Source organism: Podarcis pityusensis (assembly GCF_964106645.2).
Source record: "Podarcis pityusensis genome assembly, chromosome: 7".
NCBI lineage: Eukaryota > Metazoa > Chordata > Lepidosauria > Squamata > Lacertidae > Podarcis > Podarcis pityusensis.
In genome coordinates this window covers 84,917,978-84,931,611 of record NC_138031.1, presented here as the reverse complement: position 1 = coordinate 84,931,611, position 13,634 = coordinate 84,917,978, and the positions used below count along the sequence as shown (strand labels likewise).

The 13,634-nt window shown below is 45.9% G+C and overlaps 1 long non-coding RNA gene across 1 annotated transcript in view; it reads right to left on the bottom strand.

The window, feature by feature from the left end:
• Positions 1 to 709: 709 nt before the first annotated feature.
• LOC308482131 overlaps positions 710 to 13,634 on the bottom strand; it is a 48,081-nt gene continuing 35,156 nt past the window's right edge. Inside the window, exons 2-4 of the long non-coding RNA XR_013989068.1 lie at positions 8,861 to 9,012; positions 6,105 to 6,224; positions 710 to 946 (exon numbers count right to left, since the gene is read on the bottom strand). This is a non-coding gene — a long non-coding RNA (uncharacterized lncRNA). The remainder of the gene's footprint in view (positions 947 to 6,104; positions 6,225 to 8,860; positions 9,013 to 13,634) is intronic.

The following is a 13,634-nucleotide window of genomic DNA, read 5'->3' as shown; positions in this document are numbered from 1 at the left end:
AGGATAAGAGTACGTGGAGACCAGGAAAGAGTGTGGCTTTGGTTGGTTAGTTTTATGGAGGGGAAGGGCTTTTACCTTTTTTTACTTGCAGTTATATTTACCTGTAGACCTAGTGGACCAGCCTCCTCTGTTTAATCTATTTGCAATGTGAGGATTGACTTGGAAAACTTGTAGGACTTGCTGGTTTGCCTCTGCATGCAGCCGCAGGACTGGGAACAGACATAAAATATATAGATATAGGAGTGATGGTCCCACTCAACTGCTCCTTAAGAAGCTATGGAGAAAAAGAATGCACGATTGCCCTTAAGAATTAAGAAGTAGTTCAGGTCTCAGAAAACAACTACTGGATCTTGGGCTAAATTAGGCTTTACATGTTCTGTTCTTTTCTATGAAAAGACCCTTGAAAGAACCCAAGAAAATATTTAATTAAAATATTTTTAAAATAAAAAAGACCCCTGAAATGTTGTGTTGTGTTGTTGTGTTGTGTTGTGACACAATTGTCCTCAGGCCCATGACTGGTCGCTGGAGGGGTGGGCATCCTCAAATCTGATTACTCACATTCCCACCCTATGCAATGGTTGCTCTGAGATTCAAATAGCATTCTCAGATAAGTGATAACAGTATTTTATGGGGAAAGTGCCTACAAAAATGCTTATTTTGGGGGATATGCATTGGGGAAATGCAAGTATATCATCTCCCCCCCCCCCTTGTTCCTACAGGAGAACTTCTGAATAGATTCAGACCTGTTAGTTGTTACAACATACATGTTTGTACTACAACTGAAGTCCACAATTTTTTGCACAAGTGTTTACTGAACTTCACATAAATTAACTATAATGATCTACAAGATAGCTCAGTGGCTATGATTGGTGGCTAAGAGAGGGGGGTTTGCTGTGGTCACATAGCTGAGATTTCCTCTAGCTCCAAGCTCACATTCTCAGCTTTCCTGGAAAGAAAGAAAACAATATGGATGAGAGAGTCCAGCAAATGTTTGCCAGGCTCGCACTTAAAGAAACAGGAAATAGTTCATTAAAAATACTGGTTGGACTAGATGAGCCTCCAACTCTACAATGCTATGATCCTGTGAAATACAGCAGCACTTTGGTAGGAATAGATAGCGACCAGCGACCATTGGCCATAGCTCAGTGACAGATCACATCCTTGGCATCAAGGATTGAGATTGAATCCCGACAAGACAGAAGTACTGTTTTGGGGGGACAGGGGGCGGGCAGGTATGGAGGATTCCCTGGTCCTGAATGGGGTAACTGTGCCCCTGAAGGACCAGGTGCGCAGTCTGGGAGTCATTTTGGACTCGCAGCTGTCCATGGAGGCACAGGTCAAATCCATGTCCAGGGCAGCTGTTTACCAGCTCCATCTGGTACACAGGCTGAGACCCTATCTGCCTGTGGACTGCCTCACCAGAGTGGTGCATGCTTTCGTTATCTCCCGCTTGGACTACTGCAATGCGCTCTACGTGGGGCTACCTTTGAAGGTGACCCAGAAACTACAACTAATCCAGAACGCGGCAGCCAGACTGGTGACTGGGAGCGGCCACCGAGACCATATAACACCGGTCTTGAAAGACCTGCATTGGCTCCCAGTACGTTTCCGAGCACAATTCAAAGTGTTGGTGCGAACCTTTAAAGCCCTAAATGGCCTCGGTCCAGTATATCTGAAGGAGCGTCTCCACCCCCATCGTTCAGCCCGGACACTGAGGTCCAGCACCGAGGGCCTTCTGGTGGTTCCCTCACTGCGAGAAGCCAAGTTACAGGGAACCAGGCAGACGGCCTTCTCGGTAGTGGCACCCGCCCTATGGAACGCCCTCCCACCAGATGTCAAAGAGAACAACAACTACCAGACTTTTAGAAGACATCTGAAGGCAGCCCTGTTTAGGAAAGCTTTTAATGTTTGATGTATTACAGTATTTTAATATTTTTTTGGAAGCCGCGCAGAGTGGCTGGGGAAGCCCAGCCAGATGGGCGGGGTATAAATAAATTATTATTATTATTATTATTATTATTATTATTATTATTATTATTATTATCACCAGTTTTAAAAGGCTCTCACATAGTACCATTTGGAAAGATTATTTACCTGAGATCTTAAAGAGCTGCTGCCAGTCCGAATAAACAGCCCTAGACAAGATGGAGTTCTGTCTAACAAAACGTGACTATTTTATATCTTTGGGACCTGCTTGATTCAGTGTCTGGTACAGACTGGCACTATTAAAGGCACCCGCACACCTTCTTTAATGCACAGAAATACTGTATGGCACATCAGCCGCCCTTCAGGAGGGTGACTGTGGAAATACTGCTATTGTGAAAGAACTGGAAATGTTTGCGTTTTCAAGCCCGGTGTCAGAGAGTGAGCCTTGGGGTTGCCATGGAAACCTTTCATGCCACCACTGCAAAAGATGTGAAATCCATAATGTGCAACTGCCTGGCTCTTTGATTTGGTGTTTCTGGGGGAGAGAACATGTACAATATTGTGTGTGGAGTGGTGGGGGGGAGAGGAGACCTAGACTACATTCAGTAATAAAAATGATACAGACAGATGGCAACATGGAGATGGGTCAAGAGAAATCAATCTCAGTAACAAAGGTAATGAACAATTCTTCCTTCCAATATTACTGAAGAAGATTCTGATAAACCAAAAATGTGGGAGAAATGTGATCGCTTTGGAAGTATCTGTCATTGCCTTCCTACATCTATATACACTTCTGAGTGAAAAAAGAAGGCTGTGTAGCATAAATTTCTAGTCACAGAATGGGGAAATGAAGAATATCCATTAATGTAACAAGCAGATTCTCATTTTTCATTTGCTGTTATTGCTAACTGAAATACACCACCCCAAACTCCAAGAGATGCTTACCAGGGTCTTTGTTTCCTTTTGGGAACATTGAGGCACAGTGGAGCCTGTGGTTGACCACCTGACAAGTTGTATCATTATACTCCAGGGGTCACCAGCCCAGTGCCTGCAAGCCCCATGACATGGGTGCCCCAAACCCAGACTCTGAGCTTTCAATAAAAGGTACCTAGCTCTCCTAGAAAGAAAGATATGGAACAGAAAGTGCAGGTCTCTTCTAAGTAATTTCTGTGAAATGGGAACTGGAACCGAGGAGTGTTCCCTGTTGTTATTAGGTGGTGACAGCATCACTGTGGTGGGTGCATGTAAAATCAGGAGCAGCAGGACATAGCTGACTTCCTGTGGTAAGCATGAAGTTGTTGCGGGTGGTTGATTTTCTAATTCTGTGAGTGCCACACCTCACACGGTAGTCATTTTGTGACTAGCACCCCCAGTATTCTCTCAAAATTCAAAATGTCCCCACTAGTTCAAAAAGGACATACAGTACAGTGGTACCTCGGGTTACAGATGCTTCAGGTTACAGAGTCCGCTAACCCAGAAATAGTACCTCGGGTTAAGAACTTTGCTTCAGGATGAGAACAGAAATCGTGCGGCGGCAGCGGGAGACCCCATTAACTAAAGTGGTACCTTAGGTTAAGAACAGTTTCAGGTTAAGAACGGACCTCCAGAACAAATTAAGTTCTTAACCCGAGGTACCACTGTACTAGATAGTCAACGTACTGTGAACTGGATAGTTCACAGGTAATGATCACACACAAACATCAGTATGAATTGTTTTCTGTGAAATGACGGATCTTTTATTATAAACTAGTTGGAGTTTCCTGCTCTGTTTCATAAACATTTCAGGCAGGGATCTCTGGGAGGGACCCATTCTCATTGGTCGCTGCTTAATATATAGCCTATATTTTCAAACAAGGCCAGAAACCCCTGGCTAACGTCTTTTCCCCACCCCAGTTTGTGGCTATTTGATAATCTAGAAGATGCATATGAATCACATATGTATCTGTTGTTTGGTTCTTGCACATATCTCAGCTGAACCAAACAACATACAAATGTCATTTAGATATTACAGTTTTACTGGTGTAGATGTCGCTTTCAGCAGCTGGTCACAGGGAACGAATTCCCAAGGTACTGCTCCAAGAAGCTAAACTAGGGCAGGAAGGGCAAAGTTCCTGGAAAAGCCCTACCTTCAACTGGGGGCTATTGTGTAATGTCCTTCCTTTTCAATTCCTCCCTTCCTTAATCTAGGAGAGCATTCACAATAAGATGCTTATCAGGCCAGGTAATCTCATCCACAGCTGTTTCCTGCTTTGTCAAAACCAGTCTGAAGACACGAAAAATAAGAATCTCATCCAGCTGAAGAAAGAGACACAAAAGGCATACACTGGGTGAAGAAAAAAAGCAAGACTATATGTCTTTCCAATCACACTGATGTTAACACTCAGCTAAAGGAACTCCTTGTTCCAGTTTGCTTTGGATATTGCCTGAAATATGAACTGTCCTTTAAAAAAATATTTTGGGTTGATTTTGAAGAAAAAGTACAACAAAAAGAGCTGTGTACAATAGTGTATGCGGACGCGGGTGGCGCTGCGGTCTAAACCACAGAGCCTAGGGCTTGCCGATCGGAAGGTTGGCAGTTCGAATCCCCCGATGGGGGTGAGCTCCCATTGCTCGGTCCCAGCTCCTGCCAACCTAGCAGTTCAAAAGCATGTCACAGTGCAAGTAGATAAATAGGTACTGCTCCGGCAGGAAGATAAACGGCATTTCCATGCGCTGCTCTAGTTTGCCAGAAGCGGCTTAGTCATGCTGGCCACATGACCCGGGAGCTGTCTATGGACAAATGCCGGCTCCCTTGGCCTATAGGGCGAGATGAGCACTGCAATCCCAGAGTCATCCGCGACTGGACCTAACGGTCAGGGGTCCCTTTACCTTTTACAATACAGTGTATTTCTGCATGTTCAGACTGTTATAGGAAACTAACTCATATGTGTCCATGCATTTGGAACATCTGAGTGTGTCCAGGTTCCAACAGCAAACAATCCCAAGAAATGGGTAGCAGGATGCCATGTGAGGAATATTGGCTTGTGTGCCAACTGCACCCTTCATAACAATAGTGCTTCAAGGATAGCTGCAAGACACCAGCTGTCTATTGTCACAGCCAGCAGGAAGGCTGTCTCAGTCTCTGTGCCCAAGTCAGGTTCCTCACCACCCCCACCTGGTGCTACGGCAGCTCTTGTAACAGTTGTGTCCTGATATGTGTTTGGATCTTTGACTAAGAATCATGGTGCACCATATTGATGGTTGGTGTTATGTACTGAGCTGAATCCTAGAAGAATAGGTTCCAGAATGCAGGAGTCTGATTGGTCTGCAGGAGCCACCCAATCCAACTCCAGGTGGAAGTGAATCAGCGACCTGATTGGCCTGCAGGAGCAGCCAATCAGGATTCTGGAGGAGGTGAATCCGCAACCTGATTGGCCTACAGGAGCAGCCCGGAATTAGCCAATCACGCAGGGCCCATTGTGTAAATAATGTATATACAATGGTACCTCGGGTTAAGTACTTAATTTGTTCCGGAGGTCCGTACTTAACCTGAAACTGTTCTTAACCTGAAGCACCACTTTATCTAATGGGGCCTCCCACTGCTGCCGCGCTGCCGGAGCACGATTTCTGTTCTCATCCTGAATCAAAGTTCTTAACCTGAAGCACTATTTCTGGCTTAGCAGAGTCTGTAACCTGAAGCGTATGTAACCTGAAGCGTATGTAACCCGAGGAACCACTGTATAGCTAGACATTCTGGGGAAAGCTTCATTCATTGCTACTACGAGCTGAATAAAGACCATGAAATTCACACTCGACTCCGAGTATATTTCAGTTGGGTTGCCTGATAGAAGGGAAATCAACAAAACAAAGTCTAGAATAACAAAATAGGTTGTAAACCAGACGTCTTCATCTGCTCCACTTACAATAAAACATTTCTCTTCCATGTCGGTCTCCACAGCCACAGCAGGTGCTCAAGCTCTCCAATGGTTTAAATCCGCCCCCCCCCCGGCGCTCTCTTCCTCGTATCTCAAGACAGACAGATCCCAACAACATCATTTATTTCCAATCTGTAAGAAGGACCCAACTTGTATTACAATAATATAGTAGAGGAACCGTGTTTCACAATAGAGAAACATGCAGCTTATCTGCATTATTAAACAACAGCTATTACTGCTATATCTGAGACAAGCTGCAATGACCTGTGTTAATAGGGATCGGCTGGCATCTGTCTGCCTCGGGAGACATCGATCCTCAGGAATCCATTGGTGCATGAGTACAGTCAGACAAGATTGTCTTGGAATTTGTCAGGTGATGTTCTCCTATGTAAACATAAGGAGAGAGTACACGTTTTGGATTTTGCTTGGATGGCTCCAAAGAATTTTTCAGTTCCTGCCTACGTAGGTAGTAGACAGCAGCATCCAAGGTGAAGTGTGTGTGTGTGTGTGTGTGTGTGTGTGCGCACACACACACGCACACATAATAGAATTGTAGAGAACTGTAGAATTGTACAATTGGAAGGGACCCTGAGGATTGTCTAGTCCAGGGGTCTGCAACCCGCGGCTCCGGAGCTGCATGTGGCTCTTTTACACCTTTGCCGCGGCTCCGGGGCGGATACTAGCGAGGGGAGGAGGCGCATTGTGCGCCCCGACACTCCCCACTGCGGCGGGCGCTGTACTGGCTGTGACGTCGCATGGGGGCGGTGTGTGCGTTGGTCACGCACTGTCCCGACGTCACCTTCCCGCCCACCTGCTACATTGTAAGGGGCATGTACGCTGGTCACTGCATTGAAAGGGGGCATGTACGTTGGTCACTGTTTTGAAGGGGAGTGAAGAACACACACACAAAAAAAGTTAACTTGTTAATTTAACGTTTATTTCTATGAGGAGGAGTAATTCTGAGGGGTCAAACAAAGAAATAATAAAAAAGTGACAAAAAAGTTATTTTTATAATGACGAGTTTTGCGGCTCCCAGTTGTTTTTTCTTCGGAAACGGGTCCAAGTGGCTCTTTTTGTCTTAAAGGCTGCAGACCCCTGGTCTAGTCCAACCCTGGCATTGCAGGAATATACAACCAAGCCATACAGGGATCGAACCTGCAGCCTTGGCACTATCAGCACCAAGCTCTAACCAGCAGAGCTATCCATAGCATGCGGAAGAATCAGTGTAAAAGAATGAAAGCTGGCGCAGTTGGTGTCAGTGGGTACAATCTATTCCCGAGAGAGAGAGGGGGAAAACATTACACAGAGAACATTACACTCTTCCATAAGCATGGAGATGGAGGAGAAATGCAAATTGACATTCAGATGTATTTTATTGGCAGGAAGAATTAATTAATTAATTAATTAATTAATTTTCTATACCGCCCTAAACCCGAAGGTCTCAGGGCGGTTCACATAAAATACCAAATACATAAAATCAAAACAAAACCAAAAACCCAATTAAAAAAACCACACACAACCAAAAGAGCCAGCCTTTTTAAAAAGGGTATAGGATATAAATCACGTCAGGCAAAGGCCTGGTTGAAAAGAAACGTTTTTTGCCTGGCGCCTAAAAGTGTATAGTGAAGGCGCCAGGCAAACTTCCCTGTGGAGAGCATTCCACAGACAGGGAGCCACTGCAGAGAAGGCCCCTTTCTCGTGTTGCCACCCTCTTGACCTCTCATGGAGGAGGCACATGAAGAAGGGACTTAGAAGATGATCTCAGGGTCCGGGTAGGTTCATATGGAAAGAGATGGTCCTTGAAGTATTGCGGTCCTTTAAGGTTTTAAAGAGATGACACTCTTTACCATCTTTTGAAGGGGCACGAACAACACAAGTGCAGCTCAGACATGCAGCTTTCCCCATGTTCTAATGGTCATGGGAATTAGGAATGTGTGTGACCCAGTTATTCACATGTACGGCCTTACACACTGTTGTAACCATCCCTACTGTTGGAAATGGCACCTTCTTTACCAGGTTTGCCACAACAAAGATTTTCTCAGACGCAGTGAGAGAAATTCTGAAAGTATGTGTGTCCCTTTCCAGTGTGGAAAACCATTAGCACGCCATGGAGAGCAAAGGAGCCCACTCCTAGGCGCTGCCATTCAAATGATGTGCATGCCCTATAACAGGGGTCAGCAACCTTTTTCAGCTGTGGGCCAGTTTACCATCCCTCAGACCATGTGGTGCGCCGGACTATATTTGGGGGGGGGCGGGGGGAATGAACGAATTCCTATGCCCCACAAATAACCCAGAGGTGCATTTTAAATAAAAGCACACATTCTATTCATGTATAAACACCAGCCAGGCCCCATAAATAACCCAGAGATGCATTTTAAATAAAAGCACACATTCTATTCATGTAAAAACACACTGATACCCAGACCGTCCACAGGCCGGATTGAGAAGGCGATTGGGCCGCATCTGGCCCCTGGGCCTTAGGTTGCCTAGGTAAAGGTAAAGGGACCCCTGACCATTAGGTCCAGTTGTGACCGACTCTGGGGTTGCGGCGCTCATCTCGCTTTATTGGCCGAGGGAGCCGGCGTACAGTTTCCGGGTCATGTGACCAGCATGACTAAGCCCCTTCTGGTGAACCAGAGCAGCACATGGAAACGCCGTTTACCTTCCCGCCAGAGCGGTACCTATTTATCTACTTGCACTTTGACGTGCTTTCGAACTGCTAGGTTGGCAGGAGCAGAGACCGAGCACTGGGAGCTCACCCCGTCACGGGCATTCGAACCACCGACCTTCTGGTCGGCAAGTCCTAGGCTCTGTGGTTGCCTACCCCTGCCCTATATCTTGTAACTGATTACGCAGGGAAGAGCTTCCCTGCCTCCCTATTTTATTCAGGTGGCACCCCTGATGGAGACGGATGGTTCTGGGAGCCATTGTCTAGGACTGGAACTTCCGCAGGTCTTCTGCTGACCCAGGAATTATAGGCAGCTCACGGAGTCAGGCTGGCAACAGCATCCATTTGATACCTGCTGAGAGTTGGTTTTGTGAAGTCCTCTGTAGTATCACATTAGTTCTCTGGAATACTGGCTCTTCTTGACAACTTCACCATGCCCTGAAGCCCAAGGAAGCTTTGTCACAATAAACCGGGTTCAGTTTTCCTTCGACATCCTCATTTGATCTGTGAGGCAAAAGAGGAGGAGCATTAGAAAGCCACCTGAATTTGCAAAGGATGCTAAACAGGATGCTGCAAACAGCATTTAGAACAAAAAGGAGAGAGGGAGATAAATTTAAAGGACGCAGAACTGTGCTGACCTAGCAAACACAGGTCACCTCTGGGAAGGAAATCGCAAATGAGATGAATTCTAGGAAAGTGTGATATTGTCCATCTGGAGAATAATTTGCAGAGAGAGAGAAACGTTTGCATCCTTCTCTGGTTCCCCTCCGCTTTCCTAATTCATTCACCCTCCCTATTCACTCTTAATCAGATGTAAGAGTTTGATTTGTGTTGGCATCTAGCAAACCAAACAGAAAAAGATTTGAAAACGTAAGAAACCTGTTCCTCTTAAGAACCTTGTTCCTCCTCAACTGTTATTAATTAATTTACTTATTTAAAATGGATGTTTTAAAAGGTCTTAAATTATATATTTATCGGTTATGTTTTGATGACTACAGTCATACCTCGGGATAAATGTGCTTCAAGTTAAGTATTTTCGGGTCGCGCTCCGCGGCGACCCGGAAGTAACCGAGTGCGTTACTTCCGGGTTTCGCCGTGCGCACATGCGCAGACAGTCAAAATGATGTCACGCGCATGCACGGAAGCGGCGAAACGTGACCCACGCACGCGCAGATGCGGGTTGCATTCGCTTCAGGATGCGAACGGGGCTCCGGAACAGATCCCTTTCACATCCCAAGGCACCACTGTATTTTAGAAGCTATTTTGTAAAGTACGGCTCTTGTGAAGTGGCTGATGAATGTGTTAAACTATTGGCCTCCCCCAGGGTTTCCTTCTCCAGGACCACAATCTCCTTTCCCCCAAAATGGATGTTTCTTTTCAGGACAACATCTTCTCTTTTCCTACCTCCTTTTCCCTCCCCAGGACCACCACGGGTTCTTTCTTCCTCAGCTTCCAAACTCACAAACAGGTCCCCATTCCTGAGACCACCTTATTTCCTATCCACAGCTGCTCCCCAGAACGATGATGTCACCCTCCCTCAGAGCCTCTCCTTACCACGTTTTCTCCTGAGAAGCCCCATTCAGGTTCTGACTTGATTCTGAAAAGGTCACTCCATGGGCCTCTTCTGCCGCCTAGTGGTCCAGACTGTCATCACAGCATGATGACGAACTTGAGTAAACGCAGGATAAAGAGGGAGAGATAAATATCATAGGAATACAGCCCAACAATGAAAACAGAACAGCAGGGAGAGCCAGATAGTGCCACCGGTCAGAACTAAAACTAGAAAGCTTGAGTGAATAAAAAAAAAGGTCCTCACCTGGTGCTGAAATGGTAACAGAGCTCCTGACAGGCTAGCCTTCTGCCGAGAGCATTCCTGAGATAGTGTGCCACAACTTAAATCGTTTTATCACCTGCCTCACTTCATGGTCCTATGATCAGGTAATGGAATGACCCCGAGAAAAACCTCTGAGGAGCACCTTAATACCTGGGCAGGCATGTGTAGGAGAGGACAGTCCTTCAAAAATCCTGATTCCACACCATTTAAAGATCAAAGTCAGCACAATGAATTAGGCCTGGAAATGGACTGTGAGCCACTGCAGCTATTTTAAAACTGGCAAGATATGTCCAGGTCACATTAATAACCTAGCTGCCATACTTTGCACTAACTGTAGCCTGTGAATTGTAGTTTCTTTAAAGATGGCCCCACAAGCATTGCAATACAGTCATACCTCATGTTACGTCCGCTTCATGTTACGTTCTTTCAGGTTACGTCCCGCGGCGACCCGGAAGTACCGGAAAGGGTTACTTCCGGGTTTCGCCACTCGCACATGCACAGAAGCGGCAAATCACAACCCGCGCGTGCGCAGACGTGCCGCTGTGCGTTGCACTCTTTTCATGTTACGAACGGGCCTCCGGAACGGATCCCGTTCGCAACCAGAGGTACCACATTACAAATGTGATATTACCATAATATGATAAACTATGTCTCAAGCTGTCTCTGACTCTCTACGAGAAACCACAAGGGACACACTTGCCTCAGTTGGTGAACGGTGCTTCAGTCCACTGAGGCCATTCGGATCAAGCTAAGGTTGGCTCTAACCACATCCCCAGGCTGAAGAAATGGTCCATGCACCTGCAGAAGAGCAAAACACCATCCTCCAAGTCAGATGAACCACCAACCAACATCTTGTCAAGACATAGCAACTTGTCAAAACATAAAAGGTAAAGGGATCCCTGACCATTAGGTCCAGTCGTGGCCGACTCTGGGGTTGCGACGCTCATCTCGCTTTATTGGCCAAGGGAGCCAGTGTACAGCTTCCGGGTCATGTGGTCAGCATGACTAAGCCGCTTCTGGCAAACCAGAGCAGTGCATGGAAACGCCGTTTACCTTGCCGCTGGAGCGGTACTTATTTATCTACTTGCACTTTGATGTGCTTTCAAACTGCTAGGTTGACAGGAGCAGGGACTGAGCAATGGGAGCTCACCCCGTCACGGGGATTCGAACCGCCGACCTTCTGATCGGCAAGTCCTAGGCTCTGTGGTTTAACCCACAGCGCCACCCGCGTCCCATTGTCAAGACATAGCTTCAGTTTATTTGTCTTTATGCAGAGGCATTACAGGGATACAGCTTCACCGGGTTTAAACAAAAGGGGAAAGGATTTGGGCATCCTCAACTAAAACCTAATGATACCTCAACTCAAACATCTGGAGGACCACAGTGGTTGTAGATGTTGAACAGCAAGGGGGACAAAGCAGAGCTGAGCTACACAGCATCACTGCCATGGACAAGAGCAGCAGTCTCCCACTCAGGGATCTTGACCCAAAAATATATTTATGAACAGAATAATACTGAAAATCCAAGTGTGTGGGTGTGTTTGTTTTCTTTCTTTAATTTATTCTTTTGATTAGTTTCAGCTAACGATTAAGTGCTTGAGTAGACTGGTGTGACTTTCTTAAGGAACAGCCTAACGACTCTCTTTAGAAAGGTATTTATTACCTCTGATTGGCTCATGAAAAGGTTAAATGATGTCTTTGCACAGCAAAGAGAGACCTTCTTCCAGAGTTTCAAATTCCTCCAACATGTTAGTTATCCATAACCAGTGTGTTGCTACTTACCTAAAAGATTTGTGGCATGGACCTATGGGTATAAATTGGCATAACATTTTCTAATCTACCTGTGCAGATGAAAACTTGGAAAACATTTACATGAACTTTTGTGCCACTGTGTTTGCAGACATGCGACAGTTCATCCTTCTCCTCACTGCCAAGCAGACAGGGAGGATTCCAATAATTTAAACTGCATTCACACAGAAACTGCCCAATATGTTTCCCAGCAGTCTAGCTGACCAGCATATATGAGCAAATACTGTATTATCAGAGAAATTAGGACTGAGTAAAAAAAAAATTTGTGGAAAATTTTTGAAGGTTTTTCTCCTTTGAGCCTTTCTCTCCTGCAGAATACCAGGCAAAACCACCTGCGGATTTTGGATAGAACTTTGGATCTAGAATCATAGAATCATAGAGTTGGAAGAGACCACAAGGGCCATCGAGTCCAACCCCCTGCCAAGCAGGAAACACCATCAGAGCACTCCTGACATATGGTTGTCAAGCCTCTGCTTAAAGACCTCCAAAGAAAGAGACTCCACCACACTCCTTGGCAGCAAATTCCACTGTCGAACAGCTCTTACTGTCAGGAAGTTCTTCCTAATGTTTAGGTGGAATCTTCTTTCTTGTAGTTTGGATCCATTGCTCCGTGTCCGCTTCTCTGGAGCAGCAGAAAACAACCTTTCTCCCTCCTCTATGTGACATCCTTTTATATATTTGAACATGGCTATCATATCACCCCTTAACCTCCTCTTCTCCAGGCTAAACATGCCCAGCTCCCTTAGCCGTTCCTCATAAGGCATCGTTTCCAGGCCTTTGACCATTTTGGTTGCCCTCCTCTGGACACGTTCCAGTTTGTCAGTGTCCTTCTTGAACTGTGGTGCCCAGAACTGGACACAGTTCTCCAGGTGAGGTCTGACCAGAGCAGAATACAGTGGCACTATTACTTCCCTTGATCTAGATGCTATACTCCTATTGATGCAGCCCAGAATTGCATTGGCTTTTTTAGCTGCTGTGTCACACTGTTGGCTCATGTCAAGTTTGTGGTCAACCAAGACTCCTAGATCCTTTTCACATGTACTGCTCTCAAGCCAGGTGTCCCCCATCTTGTATTTGTGCCTCTCATTTTTTTTGCCCAAGTGCAATACTTTACATTTCTCCCTGTTAAAATTCATCTTGTTTGTTTTGGCCCAGTTCTCTAATCTGTCAAGGTCGTTTTGAAGTGTGATCCTGTCCTCTGGGGTGTTAGCCACCCCTCCCAGTTTGGTGTCATCTACAAATTTGATCAGGATGCCCTTGAGTCCATCATCCAAGTCGTTGATAAAGATGTTGAATAAGACCGGGCCCACGACAGAACCCTGTGGCACCCCACTAGTCACTCTTCTCCAAGATGAAGAGGAACCATTGATGAGCACCCTTTGGGTTCGGTCAGTCAGCCAGTTACAAATCCACTGAGTGGTAGCATAGTCAAGACCGCATTTTACCAGCTTCTTTACAAGAATATCATGGGGCACCTTGTCAAA